Below are 24,414 nucleotides of genomic sequence, written 5' to 3'. Positions count from 1 at the left end.
AAAAAGGCTCCAGGTGTTGCTCTCCAAAATGTCACCCCCAACTCCCAGCCTTGGCAGGCTCCCAACTGCCTAGGTCTATAGAAGTGCCAGTGCTGGAGCCGACAGCTTCCAGCACCTTTCACAGCTGCCACAGCTAACACAAGAGACCTGTTCTACACATTGGCTTTTCTCCCATCAAAAACACTTCAATATTTGTCCTCTCCGTTCCTTGGGGTGGTGTCTCCTTTCTTCACCTGTGGCATCTCTAGGTTGAAAAATATTTTTAGGTTTCTCCCCTCTTGTTGTTTAAGAACCCTCACCTTAAAATCTCAGAAAATGTATCGCAGAGGCCTGAGGGGATGCACCTTGGGTTCTGATGTCTCTGAGCTGATGGCACAGCATCCACTAGTTGGGGTTTTTGTTACGTTCCTGGGTTTTGTTTGTAGACTTTAAAAAAAAAAAAAAAAAAGGAAACAGATACCACATCTTTTCCTTTGGAAAAGTATATTGGGAGGAAAGTGAAATGCTGGGAATATGTGGGTATCCTTACAATGAGAACATCTCATTGTAAAAAATTTATAATAGTATCTATTTGAAAGAAATACTGTATGAGTAAAAAAGCAAGATATCGGCTGGATGCAGTGGCTTACACCTATAATCCCAGCACTTTAGGAGGCTGAGGCGGGTGGATCATTTGAGGTCAGGAGTTTAAGACCAGCCTGGCCAACATGGTGAAAACTCGTCTCTACTAAAAATACAAAAATTAGCCAGGCATGGTCGTGCGCGCCTATAATCCCAGCTACTTAAAAATACAAACATTAGCCAGGCATGGTGGTGCGCGCCTATAATCCCAGCTACTCGGGAGGTGAGCCTTGAGCCTGGGAGGTGGAGGTGTGGTGAGCCGAGATCGTGCCACTACACTCCAGCCTGGGTGACAGAGAAAGACCCTGTCTCAAAAAAAAAAAAAAAAAAAAAAAAAAAAAAGCAGGATATCTGGGCAATGTGATCATCCAATGATGGCAGAGCAATAATCTGCTCTTTTATAGTTACATAAAATTCTTACGAGCACAGCCTCAGCAGCGAGATGGCAGGGAGTGGGATCCCAGCACTGCTACATAACAGCCATGTGACCTTGAACAAGTTACTTAATCTCTCTGTGCCTCAGTTTCCTTCTCTATAATCTGTGGATACTAATAAACTCCCCTCTTGGGGTTAACATGAGAATGAAACGAGTTAAGTTTCATACAGCTGTTGCTACAGTGCTGGGTATATAGTATGCACCCAGCATTGTTAAAAAGAAAACTCAGGAAGAGGGTCACTCTCATAACATCACGTGAGCCGACATCCAGTGCATACTGGAAACACAAGAAGTGCTCGCCATTCTTGTTGTTTTGTCTTCACTGACCTTGCCCCATCTCCATTTTCTTCATGCTTTTCCTTCCACAATAATGACCTCTCATGAGGCCCTTTATGTATTCTACCTCCTTATTTTAAAAGGGAAAAATGGGAATAAAAAGAAAAAGAAATAAAATACAATTCTTGGAAAGCTAGCAGGAGGATTTGCATTTTAATGGCAGAGAAAATGTAAAGTCAAAGGAATTAATCTCTAATTGTAGAATTTGTGGTTGCTGGGAGGGGGGACTACTTGGTGGGACAGAGGTGGCAGGACTGGGCAAGATAGGAGAGAAGGAGAGAAGATCAACCTGAAATCCCTCCACACAGGCAGTTGCCTACTGGACCAGAAATGCCAGCCCCATCTATGTACAAGAAAATATGCTTCCCGTGAGGTCACACCCACTCTGAATTGAAACCCACGCGTGCCCTGGACTAGTTCTTCCAATTATGGAAAAGGCCCCCAAACATCCCCTGATTGGCATACCACAAAAGCTGAATCTCTGCAATAATGATGATGATAATGGCATCGGTAATAGCCGCGATGCAGCTGTTACTCAGCCGCGTGCATCTTCAGAGTCTCCTGGGGATTGACGGTGTGCTAAGAATAGTCCTAGTACCGGCATTCAAGAATAATCGGCTGACCAAAGTGAACCCCACAGGGTGGGATCCTGCTTGCCAAATGGGCTGCCAGGTGTGAGGGCACGGAGTCTGCAATGCTCTACTCTCCTGAGTGGGCTGAGAATGAGCGAGGAGACTTGGCTGTGTGTTCAGGCTGGGGAAATCCTGGAACAAGGGCCAGAGTGAGACTTTTCAAAACTGAGCACTTGGATTAACCTTGCTGTCAAATTCCACCTGTGTCATAGCTCCTGGGACCTACTCCTTTGTGGACTTTACTGCTCAGAGAGAGGAGTCAGCTGCATGACCGGTGACTGGCATGGAGAAGATGTAGTGCTGTCAAGACAGGATTAGCTAAAAGTGATAGAAAATGCCAAAGAAGATTGGCTGAAGTTTCTTTCTCTCATAATAAATAAGGTTCAGAGGTGGACAGTTGAGGGCTGAAAAGGTGGCATGACAAAGTCAAAAGGACTAGACCATTATTATTATCAATATCATTGTCATTACTATTGTATAATTTGCGTGCGGTGAAATACACAGATCCTGATGAATTTTGACAAATGTTTGCACCATGTAATTAACTGCCCAACCAAAAGAAAACATTTGTATCAGCTCAGAAGTTTCTTTGTGCCCCTCTCCAGGTGATTTGACATTTATCACCAGGAAATGGATTTGCCTGTTCTAGAATTCCATATAAATGGAGTCATACAGTAGCTATTCCTTTGTTTCTGGCTTCTTTCACTCAATATAATGCTTTTGGGATTCACTGATGTTGCTGTATCAGTAGTTCTTTTTTATATGTCTTCCATAGTATGAATACACTATAATTTATTTATTCACCTGTTGATAGACATTTAGGTTGTTTCCAGCTTGGGATTATTATGAAAAAAAAAATTGTTACCAACATTTGTGTGCAAATCTGTGTGTGGAGATGTGGAGATAGGTTTTCATTTCTCTTGGGTAATGAGTGGGAATAGAATTGCTGAGTATAGTATAGGTACATGTTTAATTTTGTAGAAGATTGCCGGTTTTCCAAAGTGATTCTACAATTGAAGGCTCTATCTTGCTCTTCTACCATTAGCCATTCATGATATCTACCTCATGGTACAATATGGCTGCTTGAATTCCAGCCATCATACCCACATTCCAACCCACAAGGAGGAAGATGGAGGAAATGGTATGCTTCCCTCGCTTTAATAACACTTCCTGGAAATGTCACACAATACTTCTGCTTACATCCCATTAGTTAGAACTTAGTCCCATGATTGCACCTTGCTGAAAGGGAGGCTGGGACATGTATTTTTTGTTATGGGAACCCACATGCTTAGCTAAAAATTGGGGATTTTATTATTGAGAAAGAAAGTGATATTGGTTGTTGGGGGGCAAGAAGCAGCTCTGCTACAGATGAGTGGTCAGAAATTATTAGTCAGGGATCATTCCTGTCTTGCTTAAGGATGTTTCTCCAGAACCTATCTTGGACCTTGGCTCATGACGTATGCTCTGTAAATGTTTGTGACAGGTGGAAGGAGGGAGAGAAGAAGAAAGAGAGAAGTAGCCATGGCAGCCAGCCTCATGACTCAGGAAAGTTTTCTTGAGGTCACTATGCTCTTCTGACAACAGTGTTGTTCTTAAAGGACTTCACCATTCTTCAACTTCTGACATTGTTTCAAAACATCTCTTGGATGCAATTAAACATCATTGTGTGAATTGTCAAGAGAGTCTTTCAGTGACCTGATAGGTAAGGGACTTTTTGACTTTGTTATCTGATAGAGATAGTTTGGGAATTTGTTTTTCAGTGTGGAGTAGAGTGTGTGTGGGTGGGTGTGTGTATCTCCACAGGAAACCTCTGAAGAATTTTCCTGTCAAGAGTCTCACAATTTGTGTGGTGATAAACGTGTTGTCATCAAGGGCTTGTGCCTTGGAAATTCGAAATGAGGGCTGACATGCCTGAGGGGAGGGGAAGAAAAGAGAGCTGGGAGCAAGGTTGTTTCGAAGCCGACTTGTGGCCGTGACAGGCAGCGGGAACTTTTGTGAGAGGCCTCCGTGTTTCCAGCCGGGTGCCCCTTCAGCAAATGAGGGGGTCATCGGGTTATGTTATTTTATGGTACAAAAGCAGATACGGTCCGCTGCCTCCGCTCTACCCTGATAATTTGTTTTTCCTGGCGAGTTTGCCATCAAGGATCGACATGCCATTAGGTTTTTATCTCTGTTGCCCAAGGAGGGGCAACGGTGAGCCAAGGGTCTGCTTTTCATTAAAGTGAGCCTGGTTGCACGAGCACTTCTTTGAACAAAACAACCACGGTTCACGACAAGGTTAGGGGAAGGCGGGGTGGAGGGAAGGTTATAGTATTACCTCTGCTCCTTAGTGGGAGTGGGGGCTTCTCTCTAGCGGGGTTTGGCTCCCTCCCTGGGGGGCTGAGAGCTAATTCCACACTCAAGCCATGATCCCCAGGCCTGCCTAAGAAGCGGCGCCTTCTAATCATGCCAAATCATCAGGCTGATTCTGCGACATCAACTGTTACCCATTAGGGAACAGGCTGACACCAAGAAATGCATTTCACTTCCAGTCTTGGCCCTCCCCGGACTAGCAGTCTAGGGAAGCTCCAGTGATCCTGCCCGGGACACGGGCCTCCTGCCAGCTCTTAAGGGCTTCTGCCAGGGTTTCTACTCCCCAAAGGAAAAAGTGCCTGGGAGGGCCTGTGAGGAAGGGGAAAGTGAAGGACACCGGCTGGGAGTCAGTCCAAATTGGCCTGCCCCGTGTGAAAGAGCCTGATACATTCAAGGTCATTGATCCGAATTTGGTCCCGTGAAGCAGAACCAAATGAGCAGAGACACACACTCAGTAGCAGTCTAAGGGGAAAAAAAATATCCTGTAACTGTCCATTTTGCTTTCTTTTAAGATGCAGTAGCTAATGTTGGTGTCAGAAAGGGGCCTAGCTGTTTATGGTGCTTACCTAAACAGCCTGCCTGACATTAGAGTCATTTCTGGCTGCTTCTGCCAACCCAAGTACTCCAGGCCACCTTTTTGTGTCATTCCCATCAGAAAAATCACACAGGTCTGATGCTCACTCTGGCGTGCTGGCCTCCAGTGAAATGCTGTGATCAAGGTCTCCAGTGGGACTCAGAGTCTCCATTCCTCTGCCCCTCCCCCACCATCTCCTCCACACCCTCTACCCACCCACTGCTGGGTGAAATTTATAGCAGGGAAATCCCCTTAATCCCACAAATATGTGGTTTACTTCACACCAAGAATTCGGAGAGCTACATCCTTTCTCTCGAAAAGTGAATTATTGCACCAGCATAGAATATCGATTCCAGACATGTGGAATTTTAATCCCCAAGTTCCCACGAAATGCTTCTGTCCATGGCAAATTGGCCCACCATTTCAGCATGTCCGAACAGGTAGGACAGATGAACCCCTCTGGCCACCACATCTCAGTCCCTGGGGGCAAGGTCAGGGGGTTGCGGGGAAATCTAAGAGCCTTCATCTCACTCTTGTAACTTTGTGTCTGCTCTCAGGTGCTGTGTGCAATTGTGTTTTGTATTTCTTGGAACCTGACATCAATTGGGCATTTTTAAATCCTCCTGCTGCCAGCAAAGCCAAAGCAGGCAGCCGTCTTCAAAATGTCACCAGCCATTAACTGTGAGCAGGGATGAATTATGCTCACCACCACCATCAGGGGCATTGAGAAGAACAACTCGCGGAGGCAGCCTGCCATGTACTGGGGGGAGTTCCAGCTCCAAGCCCTGCCCTGGGCTGTCCCAGGACTGCCAACCTGTGTTTCCAGATACCTTGTGGTTTTATCTGCAAATAGGTTAGGTTTTAATTGGTAGTAAGCCCCCATGATATCCCAAGCCCTGTTCCCAGCACCACTTCTACAATAACTCCCCTCACTTCCTCGTTACAAGTGGGAATTAAAAGGCTCATAGCTGTTGAGTACATTGCTCAAGGTCACACAGCTGGTGAGTGGAAGAAACATGCCTGCTACCAAGATCTATTCTCTATTGCATCACACCCAAAGAAGCTTCTGTTAATCTTATGCATGGTTTTCACTGCATGTCTCAATAATATAACCAGTCCCAGGCACTTACATTTTAACGCCAATATAGCTGGAGCTCAGAGAGGTTAAGTGGCCTGTGCGAACACACAGTCATGGAGGGAGAGAGGGCTCTGTGATGTGTAATGCAACAGACATTTATTGAGCATCCGCAAACTTTGGCTATACACAGCTAAATAAGGCACAGTCACTGCCATCGAAAGACTTGACAGTCCCATGGGGACAGACTGCAACATACATGATTCTACATAATTCCATGCATGGGATAGTATCTCATTTGTATTTGTGAGTGTCATGGGAGCTCAGGAATGGAGTGAGTCATTCACAGAGGAAGTGACATTTGAGTTGAACCATGAAGGCTGTGGAGGAATGAAGAGACAGGCATTGAGTAGAATTCCCTGATGGCACACTGCCCCACCCCACAAGCCTTACCCCTGGGGTGGCCAGTTTATTGTGAGCATCAGCAAGTAAATGTCAACACCTGTCCCATCCTCTAACTCAGCACTGTCCAACAGAAATTTCTATGATAATGGAAATGGTCTAGATTTGTGCTATTCCAATATGTGGCCTCCCAGCTGCAGGTCCCTACTGAACACTTCAAATGTGGCCAGTAGGACTGAGAAACTGATTGTTTCGTTCTATTTATTCTTAATTTATATTTCAACTTAAAAAGCCATATGTGGCTAGTGGCTCCTATAGAGGACAGCACCTCCAGCAGAGAGTGGGACTACAGGCATTAAACTTGCAAGAGAATGGCAGACCAACCTCTGTGTGGGTGATCACTGGACAGTTCTCCATCATCGACAGGCAAAGGAGCAGAAGCACGGGCACAGCCCTCATAGGGCTAAGTCACAGGGCCCTGTTATAGGTCCAGATACTCCCACAACTGTTCAGTGTTCCCCAGCATCATGTGTTCAGTGGGACTAGGTCCAAGTTGCCACCACATCACCTCCTCCTGGCCCTATAGTCTCTGCTGAGGAGGCTGGAGAAAGGAGGCACTGTGAGAGACCCAGCCCCCGTCTCACCTTCCGCTCAATGGTGACCTTCCCCTGGTGACCTCTTCATTGGATGAATATGTCACAGCTGCCCTGTGGTGAGCAGGAGGGCTAGATGTGGTGCTGGGAAAGCCACCCTTGGTATGAAGCCCTCCTGTCTTCTCTGGGTGCCCCAAGCCCAGGGCTCCAGGATAGAGCTGTCTCCATGCTCACAACAGCAATGAGACTTATAGCAAATGAGACTTATAGCAATTGCATTAGTTCATTCTCGCATTGCTATAAAGAACTACTGAGGCCAGGCTCGGTGGCTCACCCCTATAATCTCAGCACTTTGGGAGGCCGAGGCACGTGGATCATGAGGTCAGGAGATCAAGACGATCTTGGTCAACCCCGTCTCTACTAAAATACAAATATTAGCTGGGCATGGTGGTGCGTGCCTGTAGTCCCAGCTACTTGATAGGCTGAGGCAGGGGAATCGCTTGAACCCAGGAGGCGGAAGTTGCAGCAAGCTGAGATCGCACCACTGCACTCCAGCCTGGCGATAGAGCAAGACACTGTCAACAACAACAACAAAAAGAACTGCCTAAGACTGGGTAATTTATGAAGAAAAGAGGGTTAATTGACTCACAGCTCTGCAGGCTATACAGGAAGCATGGCTGGGGAGGCCTCAGGAAACTTACAATCACGGCAGAAGGCAAAGGGGAGAAAGGGGAAGCAGGTACATCTTCACATGGTGGAGCAGGAAAGAGCGAGTGAAGGGGGAAATGCAACACTTTAAAACAACCAGATCTCATGAGCACTCTGTCTCAAGACAGTACTAGGGGGTGGTGCTAAACCATTAGAAACAACCCCCATGATTCAATCACCTCCCACCAGGCCCCAACTCCAACACTGGGAATTACAATTCGACATGAGATTTGTTTGGGGACGTAGAGCCAAACCATATCAGCAACTCACTGTGCGCCCCAGTTAATTAATGCATGTAGCTTTGATTTGTCTTCTTTCCTACACTTTCATTGGGGGAACTGTAGAAAGTAGTGAAACATGAATAAAGAAGGAAATCTATCTAGAATATGACTCCTTCTTGCAGCCTCCACCACTGCCACCCTAGTCAAACTGTCATTGTACCTGCTTTACAATAGCCCCATCAGTCTTCCTGTTCCTCCCTTGCTGATACATAGTCCATCCTCAACAGAGTGGCCAGGGGATTCTTTAAACCCTAAACCATATAGAGGCACTCCTTGCCCATAACTCTCCAATACCCCCCTCCTCGGTGCAAAAGCTGAAGTCCTTACAAGGTTCTGTGCAGTCCCATAGTCTGCCCCACTCTTCCTCACCTCTGGCTTCATCTATTACTCTCCCACTCCCACCAAAGGTTTGTCCCAGCTGCACTGGCCTCTTTGCTGCTCCTGGACCATGCTTGGCATAGCCTGCCTCAAGGCCTTTGCACTGGTCCTCTCCCCTGACTGAAGCACTCTTGCCTTAAACAGCCATATAGCCCGCTCCTGAGTGTTTTTCATGCCTTTATTCAAATGCCACCTTCCTGGTGAGGTCTTCGCTGGACACTTAATTAAATTTGCAATCTCTCTCCTCTTCCAATTCCCCATTCATTTCCCCAGATCTCTTTTTCTCCTAGTCTTATCTCTGTCATGCTATAGATTTTGCTTATTTATTTGGTTTATTATCTGTCGCCTTTCACTCGAATGTGAGCTCTATGAAGGCAGGTGGTTTATTTCTGCTTTGTACTCTGCTATACTCAGTGTCTAGAAAAGTGCCTGGTACAATGTAGGCTGTCAATAGATATTTGCAGAATAATGAATAAAAATCACTATCTCTGCACTCAAAGATAACCATTGCTAACGACTGGTTGTATTTCCTTCTAGACTTTCTTCTATTGAGCCTCATTTTGACTGAGTTAAGTAGGAGTCCTGTGGCCACCAAGAGTGCTGAGGAGAGAGGGAGGGACGGCTCTCTCAGGGTCTGTGTCTGCCTGTGATCCCCTTGGTGGAGGTCTGGGCCTCATCATGGCTGACTCAGAAATCAACACTTTTAGCTCTCTCAGGGATCATCAGCTTAGGCAGGACTGATCCATGTTAACCAAACTCACAAGAACCTGCAGATAGATAAAACCAAAGACCACTTTACTCATTCCTACCCCTTTCCAGTGATTCTGCCCTCAAGGAACACAGAACACTATGCTGGAGGTCATGACTGCAGCTGGAGGAGGTGTACTTTGTTGATTGCCCAGAGGGTTGTATTAAGATTTTAGGGACCTTCAAGCACTGAAAAGATTACAGTGTGCTGTACACAATCCCACGTGCTATTCACAGTAAAAATAGTGCTCAACTATGAAACAATTACAATGAAAACAATGTTCCAAGTTTTCCCATTATGATAACGTCAATGCTTTTTAATATATATATATTAAAAATAAAATTGCTTCTTTTAAAAATCATCTTTGTTTCTCCTGCTTTGTTTGTGCCCTGGGCATATTCTTAGGCTTCTTGTGGGACAGTCCAACCAATATAGTTTAGCTCTGTGTCCCCACCCAAATCTCATGCTGAATAGTATTCACTAATGTTGGGGGAGGAAACTGGTGGGAGTTGACTGATTGGATCAAGTGGGTGGATTTCCCCCTTGGAGTTCTCATGTCAGTGTGATAGTGAGTGAGTTCTCACAAGATCTCCTGCTCCTGCCATGTAGATGTGCCTTCTTCCCATTCACCTTCTGCCATGATTGTAAGTTTCCTGAGGCCTCCCCACACATGCATGCTGTACATTCTGTGGAATCATGAGCCCATTAAATGCTTTTTCTTTATAAATTACCCAGTCTCAGTATGTCTTTATAGCAGTGTGAGAATGCACTAATACACCAGCTTGGGTTGTCTCTCCAGCTTTTCTCAATTCTTGCAAGCAAAAGGATTCTGATTTTTCCCTTGGGGGATCGCTTCCCCATTCTCCAGTATGGTTTGTGGAGGTAGACCGCCCCTCCACACTCAGGGTTGGGGTCAATTGTGAGAAGCAATTTGGTGGGACTTCTGAGAAAACCCCTGGGTAGTGTGACACGAACGTCGTTTAAGATCTGGTGCTGGGTAGCATTTGGTTATCGTAATGAGGGACCTGGGGCAAGTGGGGGCCACCATGTGTAATTGTAGTCAAAATGGAATAATGCAGAGAAAAGAGATGAAGAGAAACCAGGATTTTGGTAGCATGATTTTTGTGCTGCTGGTCAAACTGTGCCTGAAGCCAACTTTTCTGCTCAACTTTTTTTCAGTTATGTGGGCCAATTCTCTTGTGGTTTAAGTGGTTTGAGTTGAGTCTTTTGATATTTAAAATCAAAAGATTCCTAACAGATATACCTTGGAAACATGAATCATAGCACAGAGAATTGAACAGACTTCAGCACCTTTTTAGACACACTAAGACTGACACATTCTAACATTTTAGACTCTATGAAGACTGCCTATTTTCTGTTGAAAGACATATTTGGTTGTTTTATAATTCATCAGATTCATTTATATACTCCATGAGGGCCAAAATTGTGTCTGTTTTGTCCATTGCTGTTTCCTCAACACCTAAAACAATGATTGGCCCTTAGTAGACACTCCATAAATATTTAGTGCCTACCTGCCTGAGTGAATGAAACTAAGGCACAGATAAAGTGACGTGCCCAAAGTCACATAGCTAATTATTGAGATAGTTAGGTGGGGAATTCACCATATTATCCTAGCAACATACTTGTAAGCATTCTTAACTCATCAGAAAGACAAGAAAGAACTAATATTTGCTCTTGTCCTTCCCTTGGCCAGATGTAATTTGAGTGTCTTCACATTGTCTTATTATTCTACGTGAATCCTCCACCATACACATACAATATCAAGAGGTGGATATGATTACTGTCATTTTACAAATGAGAAAACTGAGGTACAGAGATTTAAGTTTCGTCCCAAAGATCACAAAGCTACTATGCAGAAAACAGCTCTGCTTAAAGGAGCCCCTGTGGAAAGCACTTGCAATGGTGCCTATGACATTGGTCAGCTCACAGAATATTCTACAGATAGCTAATGCCGTGTGTACCAGGCAGGTTTTTAATCACATTCCCTTTCAGAGACTGACATTTTGTGGCATTGATCCCCAATCTAGAGGAGACAGATTTCCCTGCACAAATTATATGCATGGGATAGGTGGGAAAAGAATATCCAGTGGTGTGGCAGTTGCAATTTCATCATCCATGTGAGCTCTGTGGTGGTATGTGTGGATGTGAACAGGAGCATTGTGTACTCAAAGGCATGCGTGTGTGTGTGTGTGAGAGAGAGAGAGAGTGTGTGTGGTGTGTGTCTGTGTGTGTGTCTTTTCGCATAGATGGTCTCAGAGCTGTAGGACTATATTTCTGGGACCCTACCCTGGTGCAGTGTAAACACATCACCATAAAAAGAAGTGACAGAATCTTCTGGTCACATCGAACCATGCAGATGTGTACCCAGCATGGCCACAATTTCAGCAGAGCATACTTCTTTGAACATAAAATGGCAGGGGAGCCTGGACACTGGTGTCTAGGGTAACTGACCATACACCAGAACAGACACTTGCCCCTATGTTCTCTCTAAGTAGTATTAATTCACACACCCTGATCAGTCCTGTTACTTGTCCTGACTCCCTGTGTGCTCAAAGCAGCTTTATTTAGTAACACCTGGGGGATCCCTCAGGATAACTCAAATATGCCACTTTGGCATATCCCAAAGTGGCATATTTGTGAGTGGCATATTCTACTACCCTTCAGAGGCAACATTAAAACCATGCGGAAGACCACTGCGTGGGAAAGAGATGCAAATCCAAAACCTTTGCATGGGGAAGATAGATAGACTAATCGCTGAATATAAGCATAACTACATAATTTTGAAACCACGGCAGAAGAATCCATAAACAATGGGAAAGAACAAAAATACGTTGGGAAAAGGTCTCCAACATAATTTGCATATATAGGGTTCATACTTACAAACCTTATGTTCTATGGGAAAGGCCCCATGGGGAAGAGCCCCGTGGGGATCAGGAGCCACAGTGACACTGTCATGTTTTGTATCCTAGGAAAAGCCTCTCCACTCTCTGGGCCTTGGAATCCTCGTTGGGGGAATGGGGCGGTTAGATTACAGAATTTCTAAGCTCCTTCATTCTACAGTACTAAAGTAGAAATTTCTAGGCGTGGAAATGAGGAAATACTATGGCCATGGCTTTTCAAACTGGGGGGCTTAGGATCTGGTGGAATTGTCCACTGAAGGGTACCCCTAATACAGAGGGCTGCTCAGGGCCCTCTGGCCTTGGTTTGGAGGCTACCAATTTGGTGTGTTGGGGAGAAGGCAGAAGGAAAACTAGAAGGTGGTGAGGGAAGGGTAGAATGCAAAGGCTTCACAAACACTGACTCATGTCGGAGTCCGCCTGATTCCTCCCCACTTTGCAGGGGAAGCATAAAAGTGTGTGTGTATGTTTTTTAAACCCACTCAGGTCAGGAGAAATGCAGCAAGTAAACATCTAAGAGAAAGAAAAGATTGCTTTCCTTTGTGATTTTTCTTCCGTTGAGCAAAGCGCCCCAGAATGTATTGCAAAGGGCGGGGCAGGGGGTGAGGAGAGAGCTGTTAGCACTCCCCTTATGCCTTTGAAGGCAGCGGCCTCTGTAAACAGAGGTGACTTCTGACTTCTCACCGCTCTAAAAATAATCAGAGTGTGGGGGTTCTAAATCAGGAACAAAGAAGAAACAAAGGGTTAATGAGAGGACACAAGTTTGATGTCTTGTTGCATAAACACAGAGCCAGCTAGGAACAAAGGCGTCAGAAGCTGGCCTTCACCAGAAGGTAACCAGCACAGCTTTTAGCCCTTGAAATTCTGCACATTGCTATTTCTTCCTCACATTTGCAAGGAGCACCTCACACCCTGCTCTCTGCACTGGCTCCTCTCTAAACTGTGCTGCTGGTAGGGAGTTGGCCCTTTCATCTATCTCAGGACCCTTCCCCTATAGCTTCACCCCTCTCCCCTCACCCTGATCAAAGTTTTGCTGTAAGATCTGACTCACACTAACTTGCAAGTGACTGATACGGCCCTAGCAGGAGCTCATGTATACCATGGGGCTCACTTTCTCTGTGGTCTGTGCATGACCTCGCCGCGACTCACATCACCACTAAGTACTATTACCACATGCATGTTATAGCAAAGAGGATGGAGAATTGCCCTAACTTCCCCCACAGTCCCAAATCCAGTGGATGGTGGAACCGCAATCCTAAGCCTCAAGCAATCAGGTGCCAGAGCCCAAACCCTTAACCTTCATTCCCCTGCATTTCAAGGCAAAAGAATTAGGTAGTGGGGAGTTACCTAGAAGCTGAAAGCCAGGGTAGAAACCTAGGGCTGACACTGTAAGGCAGTCATTCCCTTTGACTCTCAAAAACCCATCTCAAAAGGTCGCTCCTGTTGTCTAGTTTTAATGAACTTCGAGGGAGGTCCACTCAACACCACCTCAGCCCCACATACTGTGCCAGGCTCTTTAAGGCATTTAGCACACACAGCCATCTAGCTGTTTGCAGTCCAACAAGTCAGTTTCTGTTTGGACCAAATGTCATGCACTAGCCATCATGCTGCATGTGTGAAGATGTGCCTTCTGGGGTTGGGGGAAATAGGGAAAGAAAAATGTGGGGATTGGAAAAGCCAACTGATAAAAGAGTGCTGCAAGTCTCTTTCCTAATCCATGTAACTAGCATCTCACAGTTCCTGGCATAAAGGAAGCACTCTGAGAATATATATTGATTGAAAGCATAAAGGAATGAATGAGTGAACAAACAAATGAACTAATAAACAAACTGACTCATAGCTACCTTCCTTCTTTTCTTTTCTTATGTTCTCGAAGTCATCATCCACATTCCCTCGACATCTAATGTGCACACCTGTCAGATAGGGGGCACAGGTTCCGACTGTGTAGGTCTGGGCTGGGGCCTGAGATTGTACACATCTAACCAGCTCCCAGGTGATGCTATTGCTTCTGCTGCTCCATAGACCACACTTTGAGTATCAAGGGTCTATGTGTCTAGTACACCTGTGTCTTATTCATGGCTGCTGTCACAGTTCAACATCATTAAAGGCCTCATCTGTTCCGTGGAATTATTTGCATTAAACATTCTCGGCCATTTTATCAGTGTGTTTTTGTTTTTACTGTAAATTTTTGGTCTAAGGTACACAGTACAGTACTGTGTGTTAAAATTCCACCTGTGTTGTCTTTCACCTCCCACTTGTACCAGAGGTGGATTTCCCATGAAGCTAACAAAGTTTAAACCTCAGATCCCCTCACTATAAGGACCCTGTTCCACATCCTCAGGCATAGATAGCAATATCTTTTCACAGTTACACAATTTTGTAAATTTCCAAAATTAAAGTATTGTGCAGTTTTTAAAGAGGGTCCCCCAATTTGTACAACCTCAGGTCCCACATAAACCTGGCTCCACCCCGGCACTTGCCTTGCCCTACTATATTTCTTAGAGTAGATACACATTTCTGTTGTACTCATGTCTCTATCAAAAACAGGAAAATAAAGGAAAAGACAGCCATAAGTTTTACGAAATGTGAAAGAGCATAATTCTCAGAGGCTACACTTGTATATTTAAATACACAAACATCTAGCTCTGATTTCTGATTTCTGCTGCCCACCCAGCCCATGTACGCATCTGCATTGGCACCACTAATCTGGCCTTTGGTAAGAAGCATTACAAAAAAAAAAAGTTTCACTTTGTCATCCCATTACCTGTAGAAGTTCATGGAACCCATCAGCCTTGGTCTCCTGGACAAACAGGCTCAGCATCCTTACCTGTTCAGGGAAGAGACCGTGATTCTATGACACCATTGCATGGTGTAGACTACCATGTCAGTAAATAGTATCTGCTCCATTTGTTGGATTATCACAAGTATGGGTGACAATACCACAAACCTCAAGACAGCTGGCTCCATCAAAGTCTGTGCAGCCATGTGGTACCTTCAACCAGTTCTACTCAACCTTGGCTGCACCTTGGAATCACCTGGGGAACTTTAAAACATATTGTTGCCTGGGTCACATCCCCAAAGATTATTCTGATTTAATCAGCCTGAGATGTGGTCTGGGCAATGACATTTTTTTAAAGATTCCCAGGCAATTGCAATGTGCACCAAGGGTGAGAGTCACTGCCTGAGTCCATCTGATCTGGGGAGAACGCTAGAACCATGTTACCCAAAGTGTGGTTCTCAGATCAGACCAGCAGCATCGGCATCACCAGGCAGCATATTAGAAATGGAGAATTCCACTCACACCTGTAATCCCAGCACTTTGGGAGGCCCAGGCAGGCGGATCACCTGAGGTCGGGAGTTCAAGGCCAGCCTGGCCAACATGGCAAAACCTCGTCTCTACTAAAAATACAAAAATTAGCTGGGCATGGTGGAGTGCACCTGTAATCCCAGCTACTAGGGAAGCTGAGGCAGGAGAATCACTTGAGCCCAGAAGATGGAGGTCGCAGCGAGCCGAGCCGAGATGGTGCCACTGCACTCCAGCCTGGGTGACAGAGCAAGACTCTGTCGAAAGAAAGAAAGAAGGAGGAAGGAAGGAAGGAAGGAAGGAAGGAAGGAAGGAAGGAAGGGAAAAGAAGGAAAGAAAGAGAGTAAGAAAGAGAAAAAAGAAAGGAGAAAAAAGAAAGAAGGAGAAAAAAGAAAAAAGGAGAATTCCATATTCCAAGCCCCGCCCCAGACCTATCCAATCAGAATCTCCATTTTGTCAAGATTCCCCAGGGATTTTCCTGCCCAGTAGATTTTGAGAAGCACTGCCTTTGAAAACATCAGTTTCTGGATCAGCCTCCTCTATTTCCAGATGCAGAAATTGGAAGTCAATCACATGAAATGATTTTAGCCAAGCTCCCCGAGAAACCAGCTGGAGTCCCAGGTCTCCCATCCTCCAGCTTCAGCCAGATTTCATCCTCTCCCTCAGCTGGACTTCATGCCATTTTAGAAGGATATCAAGAGTTAGAGGCACAGGTCCCATTCTGAGTTGCAGAAACTACACAGTTTACTGCAGAATTTCTGGCTTTTTCTTGCTAGGGAAAAAATATGTCTCGATAAGCTCCATTATGTATTCTGGGTATATGCAATGAGTTTGTCTTGAGACATATTTATGCTTGAGAATATTATGTATTCTCGTTATATACCATGCAAGGTTAAACTTTTTGAAAATTTGTATTTGCTTTTTATCACCCAGACATACAAGCGATTTATAGCCAGGCCTGATGGATTGGAATCAGATGGCAAAACCAGGATTAACCCGTGGATCCTCATGGCCATTGGTCAGTCCTTGCTATCCATATTTTCACCTGAGTGAATGCATTAAAGGCTTTCCTTTTAAGATAAATATGCAGGTGGGTATCGTTTTTGCAAAGCAGGCATTTCCTCTTGCTACTTTAAGTTCATCCAGCACTTTTTTCAAAGACAGACATATTGAAACAGTCACACACTGAATAATTCATGTGGAAACATTGGGGGGAGAGCTCAATAGAGGTGACTTGGTGACTCGTGAAATATTCTTACTTGCTGGTGTTAAAAGATGGAGATTCCTTGTATTACATAATTGCTATTCACCAGAAATGCGGTGGTTGAGGCAGGTTAGGGACCCCTCATGAAGCCCCTTGTGCATCAATCCTTCCGTCACTCAACAAACTCTTACCAGTTATTTTTTAGAAATAAAAGATGCTCTGAGTACACAGGCATATTTGAAGACCATCATGTAAACTGGCCTGGCCCAGGGAGGTCTGGTAACACACCAATAGAAGCTTCCTGACAAACACAAGACTTTATCACACATGAACATGCATGGGTGCAGACACACACCCCCCAGCCACTAGTATGATCTATCACCTACAATTTTTGCCAGGCCCACTTTGGTCTTTATGTGCAAATCCCTGGCCAAGGGTGGTCCTACAGAACCGCTCAGCATTCACCCAGGTGCAAAAGCCAGCCAGAGGATGAATCATTATTATTTTTTTAATCAAGTAACAGACCCAGGTGTAGCAACAGCCCAGCTTTCTAATATCACTGTGGCTTTGATAAATATGTCCCCTTCCTTGATAACTTTTCCAAATCCTTTAATATCCTGCAGCTCAGTCCCTGATGTCTGGCTGTTGCAAAAATGTGTGAAGGAGACCAAATGTCAATAAAATCTCCCTGCCTGCCTCAACCCAGTACATAATCAGCTCCAAGGTAAATAAATGGTAAGTTAGTTATCTGCTGTCGGGGAGGGGAGGCTTCTGGGCTTATCTGGCTTTCATTTTTGCCTTCCTATGGAGCTGACCAAAACATTCTTATTCCACTCTCTTCTGGGGGAGGGTGTTGAATTTTTTCCTCTTTTTTTCTTTTCTTTTCCCTTTCCTCTTGGAGGGACAGACTGCTTTGCTTTTCTGAAATGGCTATCCACTTTATGCTTCGCTCTCCTCAACTCCATTAAATCACCTTTCATCACATTAAATACAGGTCTTCAGGGTGGTCAGAGAGCTTCGCTCTGAGGGATGATGTTATAATGAGGGCAATGTGTATGAAAATCATTTTTCAGCTCAATCCGAGGCAGGCCACAAGGAGAGGGGAGGCACTAAGTGTGTCTCACTTGAGACAGGAACCCGGTTCCTGAAGAGATGTTTCATCTATTCCTTCCTTCCTTCACTCATTCAGCAAACACATAACAGAGCACCGCTATGTGGCAGGTTATAGGAATTTATCAGTGAACAAAAGAGACCAAGATATCCCTTCCCTCATGGAGCTTCCATGAGTAGGATGCATTGGAAAGCCTCTTAGGGAACATGGTTAACATCAGATTCACAGAACAGAAGAGGGTCTGATTTGAAAAGTTTAAGATGTGGCTGCCTATAAATTGCTCCTACTCCAGTGCCAAAGTGTGGTATTCTTCCAGGAGGCACCTTTTTTCTCTAGTTAAACCGTTCTTTTTTTCTATGAGCCATCCTTTTTCTCCAAGAGCAATTGTCCTTGGAAGGGATTAACTGTTATCACTCTCTAGCACCATAGTGTGAATGTATTTATTGGCTCCCCTTCCTGCCTAGATAGGAGGGCCTCAGAGCTGCCAAAAGACAGAAAAATCCTGAAAAGGCAGCAACAAGAGAGACTGAGGACAATTTGGGCCAGTGTTTCTCCACACAGTCCCCTGGGGCCACCTGTTAAAGATCCCGATTCTTCATCCCCAACCTGGCCCCACTGCACGAAGATCCCACTCCATAGCCTAAGAGCCCCTGCATAGGACCTTTCCACTAAACAACCCAGGGACATTAAAGGAACTCTTCAGGAAATAGGCCAAATGGTGTTGAGGTTCTCCAAGCTCAGATAACTTGTAGCTCCCCTTCCTCCTGGTGGTGACAACTCCCCACTGTTACTTAGCCTGGCGTACCGCACTCTCCTAGGTTGGCACCTCTTTATAAAAGGCATACTTTATTTGAGTGAGCCGTCTGTTTGCTGTCCAGACTTAGAGCCATACAGGGGACAAAAAAATGAAGTAGAGAGACCAATCCTAGGACTAAAGTCTGGGCACAAGTGGAAGAAAGTAGGTATCTACAAAGCCTGATATAAGGCAATGTCTTTACATTTAGTTGACTTATGCATGTCCATAAAATGCAGATTCCTCCCTCATAGCTCCTTCTGACTCAATGGGTCTGACCACAGGCCTGGGAATATGAATTTTTAACAAGTACCAAAGATGATGCTACAGCTGATAGCCTGTGTACCACAATTTCATACCTATTGATTTAATATGTCCCAACTCAGCGTGGTTACTCCCTTTTGCTGCAATTCCATTCTCCTTTCCACTTGTATTCGTCCATTTTCATGCTGCTGATAAAGACGTAGGTGAGACCAGATAATTTATAAAGAAAAAGAGGTTTAATGGACTCACAGTTCCACGTGGCTAGGGAGGCCTCACGATCATGGTGGAAGGCAAAAGGTACATCTTACATGGCGGGAGACAAGAGAGAAAATGAAAGCCAAGCAAAAAGGGAAACCCCTTATAAAACCATCAGATCTCATGAGACTTATTCACTACTACGAGAACAGTATGGGGGAAATGGTCCCCATGATTCCATTATCTCCCACCAGGTTTCTCCCACAACACATGGAGATTATGGGAGCCACAAATCAAGATGAGACTTGGGTGGAGACACAGCCAAACCATATCACCACTCTATCTAAAATCTCTACCACCAGTCACTAGCAATTTAAACAACAGATGAATAGCAATGAAGTACAGGAGAGTAAAGAAGAGCTAAGGAAAGAACTATTCAGTTTATATGCAGAATTTAGACAAAATGTAAAGGAGCCAGGACTTGCTGGGCTTAAATATAAAACTTTTTTTAACCCCTGATCTTTCCTGGCAAAATACTATCAAAGTAATAAATGGCCTCCAGGCTGCCAGTAAAACATGGCCTCAGAGTACGGTCAGATCAAGGGGACTGCCGTAAGACCCTCTGTTGACCCATCCCCAATATACAGTGTGACTAAATGGCTCAGAGAGGTTAAGTAATCTATCCATAGTCACACAGGTATTAGTGATAGAGGCAGACTTTGAACCCAAGAAGATTGACTTCTACACTTTGACCCAAGACAAACTATTGACTCCCCAAGAGACATAGGTTACCTTAAGTGTCAGTCCTCAAGGTCTTTTAGTTTATTTCATATGTGTATTAGTTCATTTTCACGCTGCTAATAAAGGCATACCTGAAACTGGGAACAAAATAAAGGGTTTAATTGGACTTACAGTTCCACGTAGCTGGGGAAGCCTCAGAATTATGGCAGGAGGTGAAAGACTCTTTTTACAAGGTGGCAGCAAGAGAAAATGAGGAAGAAGTGAAAGCAGAAACCCCTGATAAACCCATTGGATTTCATGAGACTTAGTCACTATCACCAGAATAGCATGGGAAAGACCAGCCCCCATGGTTCAATTACTTCCCCCTGGGTCCCTCCCATAACATGTGGGAATTCTGAGAAATACAATTCAAGTTGCGATTTTGGTGGAGCCACAGCCAAACCATATCATTCCACCCCTGGCCCCTCCAAATCTCATGTCCTCAAGTTTCCAAACCAATCATGTCTTCCCAACAGTCTTCCAACATCTTAACTCATGTCAGTACTAACCCAATAGTCCAGTACCAAGTCTCATCTGAGACAAGGCAAGTGCCTTCCACCTATGAGGCTGTAAAATCAAAAGCAAGCTAGTTACTTCTTAGATACAATGAGGGTACAGGTATTGGGTAAATACAGTCTTTCTAAATGGGGGAAATTGACCAAAATAAAGGGGTTACAGGGCCCATGCAAGTCTGAAATCCAGTGGGGCAGTCAAATTTTAAAACTCCAAAGTGATTTGCTTTGACTCCAGTCTCCTATCCAGGTCATGCTGATGCAAGAGGTGGGTTCCCATGGTCGTGGGCAGCTCCCCAACTGTGGTTTGCAGGGTAAAGCCTCTCTCCTGGCTACTTTCATGGGCTGGTGTTGAGTGTCTGTGGCTTTTCCAGGCACACAGTGCAAGCTGTTGGTGGATCTACCATTCTGGGGTCTTGAGGATGGTGGCCCTCTTCTCACAACTCCACTAGGCAGTGCCCCAGTAGGGACTCTGCGTGGGGCCTCTGACCCCACAACCCCACATTTCCCTTCTGCACTACACTAGCATACATTCTCCATGAGGACCCTACTCCTGCAGCAAACTTTCGTCTGGGCATCCAGGTATTTCCACACATCTTCTGAAATCTAGGCAGACGTTCCCAAACCTCTTGACTTCTGTGAATTCACAGGCTTCTGTGAATTCTTTATTTCTGTGCACTCACAGGCTCAATGCCACATGGAAACTGCCAAGACTTGGGGCTACTATCTTCTGCAGTCATAGCCCGAACTCTATGTTGGTCCCCTTCAGCCATAGCTGGAGCAACTGGGACACAGGGCACTAAGTCCCTAGGCTGCGCACAGCATTGGGACCCTGGACCTGGCTCATAAAACCACTTTTTCCTCCTGGGCCTCTGGGCCTGTGATAGGAGGGGCTGCTGTGAAGGTATCTGACATGGCCTGGAGACATTTTTCCTATGGTCTTGGGGATTAACATTAGGCTCCTTGCTACTTATGCAAATTTCTGCAAACAGCTTGAATTGCTCCTCAGAAAATGGGTTTTTCTTTTCTACTGCATAGTCAGGCTGCAAATTTTTTTAACATTTATGCTGTTTCCCTTTTTAGATTGAATGCTTTTAACAGCACCCAAGTCACCTTTTGAATGTTTTGCTTCTTAGAAATTTCTTCCACCAGATACTGTAAATCATCTCTCTCAAGTTCAAACTTCCACAGATCTCTAGGGCAAGGGCAAAATGTCTCCAGTCTCTTTGCTAAAATATAACAAGAGTCACCTTTGCTTGAGTTCCCAGCAAATTCCTCATCTGATCTAAGACCACCTTAGCCTGGACCTTATTGTTCATAATACTATCAACATATTGGGCAAAGCCATTCAGTGAGTCTCTAGGAGGTTCCAAATTTTCCCATATTTTCCTGTCTTCTTCTGAGCCCTTCAAACTGTTCCAACCTCTGCCTGTTACCCAGCTTCCACATTTTCGGCTATCTTTTCAGCAATGCCCCCACTCTATTGGTACCAATGTACTGTGTTAGTCCATTTTCATGCTGCTAATAAAGGCATACCCAAAACGGGAACAAAAAAAAGGTTTAATTGGACTTATAGTTCCACATGGCTGGGGAGGCCTCAGAATCATGGTGGGAGGTAAAAGACTCTTCTTACATTGCGGTGGCAAGAGAAAATGAGGACGAAGCAAAAGCGGAAACCCCTGATAAGCCCATTAGATCTCGTGAGACTTAGTCACTATCACAAGAATAACATGGGAAAGACCGGCGCCCATGATTCAATTACCTCCCCCTGGGTTCCTCCCACAACACGTGGGAATTCTGGGAGATAAAATTCAAGTTGAGATTTCAGTGGGGACACATCCAAACCATATCAATACGCATTTCATGTTATTTATTGCAATATTCTTTGCAACTTTCACCCTGTCAGAGAATGAATTGAACCAGAGTTGATGTTTTAAAAGTTGCACAGATGTTTTCATGAACCATCATGAATCACCTTCCATATGTTTACCTACTGTAGAATGATGAGATGGTGTTGGGTAGGGGTGGGAAGGAACAGGACATGGTCCCCACTGCTGCCCCCTTTCCTTGCTGTCCTTATCCACTGTGCTTTCTTCACTCACTTTGCTCATGCCAGCCCTGCCATTAGAACTGCCTTTTCACTGCATATAACAAGCAGGTGGGTAACTAATCACCTTCAAAAACTGAGTGGCTTAAAACGACAATCATTTTATTATGCTCAGAGGTTCTGCGGGTCAGAAATCAGACAGGGCATGGCAAAGTTGGTTTGTTTTGCTCTAGGATGTTTGAAGCCTCCTCTGGGAAGACTCAAGCCTAAGGGTGACTTGCAGCTGGGGAGTGAAATCTGGAATCACCTGAGGGTTCCTATTCCCATGTCTGATTCCTGGGTTGGGAAGACTCAAAGACTGCCAGGCAGACACCTACAGAAGGAAGTCCACATAGCTTGGGCTTCCTCACAGCATGGTGGCCTCAGAATAATTAGGCTTCTTACATAGCAGCTCAGAGCTCATGGGCCTCCTATGCAAGTGATTTAGCAAATAAGGGGGAAGCTGCATGGCCATTTTAGGGCCCAGTCTCAGCATTATTTCCCTTGGATTCTATTGATTGAAGCAGTCATAAGCCTCCATATTCAAGAAAGGACATAGACCCCCACCTCTCAATGGGAGGAGGGTCAAGGTTACCTTATAGAAGAGTCTGTAGCTCAAGAGATATTGTTGGCTGTCATCTTTGGAAAATAGTCTGTTAGTCTGACCTCTGACCACAATTCCTAGAATCCTACCCAACTTCCCTTGCCGAGGTCAAGCCTCCTCCTCCAGGAAGACTTCTCTGATTACCAAAGTTCACCTTAACTCCTATTTTCTCTCTATCACTTCTACTTAACATCACAGAGCAGTCATAGTATTAATAGTATTAATTGAGGATGGTGGCCCTCCTCAAAAGCTAACGTTTTCAGACATTGAAAACTTCATTTAAATTAACTCTTGAAATCCTCAAGACAATCCCCTAAGACAGGGGCTGCTATTATCACCCTTTTATAGTTGAAGAATGTGAAGCTCAGAGAAGTTAGATTACTTGTCAAAGTCACACAGAGCCAGAATCCGAACTCAGGCAATCAGTCTGACCTCTGCCCCTCCTCCTATTCTGCCTCTCAGTAGCTCTTACTGATCATAGTTCATTTTTCCCCCAGCCAGACAGAAACAGCTACACTCCTTGGCCACAGTCCCTGAAACGGTGCTAGACTCACTCACATTCTCACTGAGGGATTTCTAAATGGATGTACATTAGTGCCAGCAAGCCCCTACTCCAGAATTGAACACGTTCCTAAGAGCCAGTGTGCATGTCTGTGCAAGTGGCCTGCTGACCCCAGCCTGGCCGAGTTGGGAGGACAGACATTATTTGCAAAATATGTAAAAAGCTTCAAGAGAATCATTCTACTCCAGACCACTACAGTAGGGCAAGCACTGAAGACTAGTGGCCAACAGGTATGTCTAAAGTGCCTACATAAACAACCCCGAAATGCTAAAGGTAAAATTACTTTGCTAGATGGAGAAGTACAAATTTGGATTTCAAGATGGTTTTAATTCCGGGCTCTGAGAGTTTTGGGGGCTGAGTTGAGTGAAAGAGAGAGAGAAATGATTTAGAACCACAGAGTTTTTATGGGCGGCGGGGTCTCTTTCAGCCCGAGCAGACAGATTGAGAAATCCGTAAACAACCAAGGAGCAAGCCCAGAGATAGAGAGCGTGGTCTAACAGGCAGAGGGATAATAGCGCTCACGTCAAGGGAGGCGCTGAGCCACAGAAAAATGATTCAGGGCATAACAGACTGAGCCTGGGTGCTTTGTATCTGAACAAAAGCATTCCACGTGCTTGCAAAAGTGGCTTCCGAAAAAGAACAGGTTTTTCTAACTGGCCCTTCTAGCCTATAAATTTTGTTTCAGCTTTGGCTTCTGGGGCAACCCAAAGTCAGACATCCTTTCTTGTATAAGGCTACCAATGCCACCATCTGTTGCCGGGGCATGCTTCAGACCTTTATCTTGAAGCCACATTGCCCCGTAAGAGCCCATCTTAGAGATGCAGTGGGGGGCATTCAATATTAAGCAGAATATTGATGATTTTTGGCTGCCAACTGTCTGAAAGTGTGTCTTCTGTCAGCTGTGGCCAGTGTGTTATTCTGAAAAAGCAAAGAACACCAAGGGCA

The sequence above is a fragment of the Trachypithecus francoisi genome, unplaced genomic scaffold (genome assembly GCF_009764315.1).
Source record: "Trachypithecus francoisi isolate TF-2019V2 unplaced genomic scaffold, Tfra_2.0 Lachesis_group6, whole genome shotgun sequence".
Taxonomy (NCBI): domain Eukaryota; kingdom Metazoa; phylum Chordata; class Mammalia; order Primates; family Cercopithecidae; genus Trachypithecus; species Trachypithecus francoisi.
The sequence above is the reverse complement of the archived record's forward strand: the minus strand, read 5'-3'. Positions refer to the sequence as shown.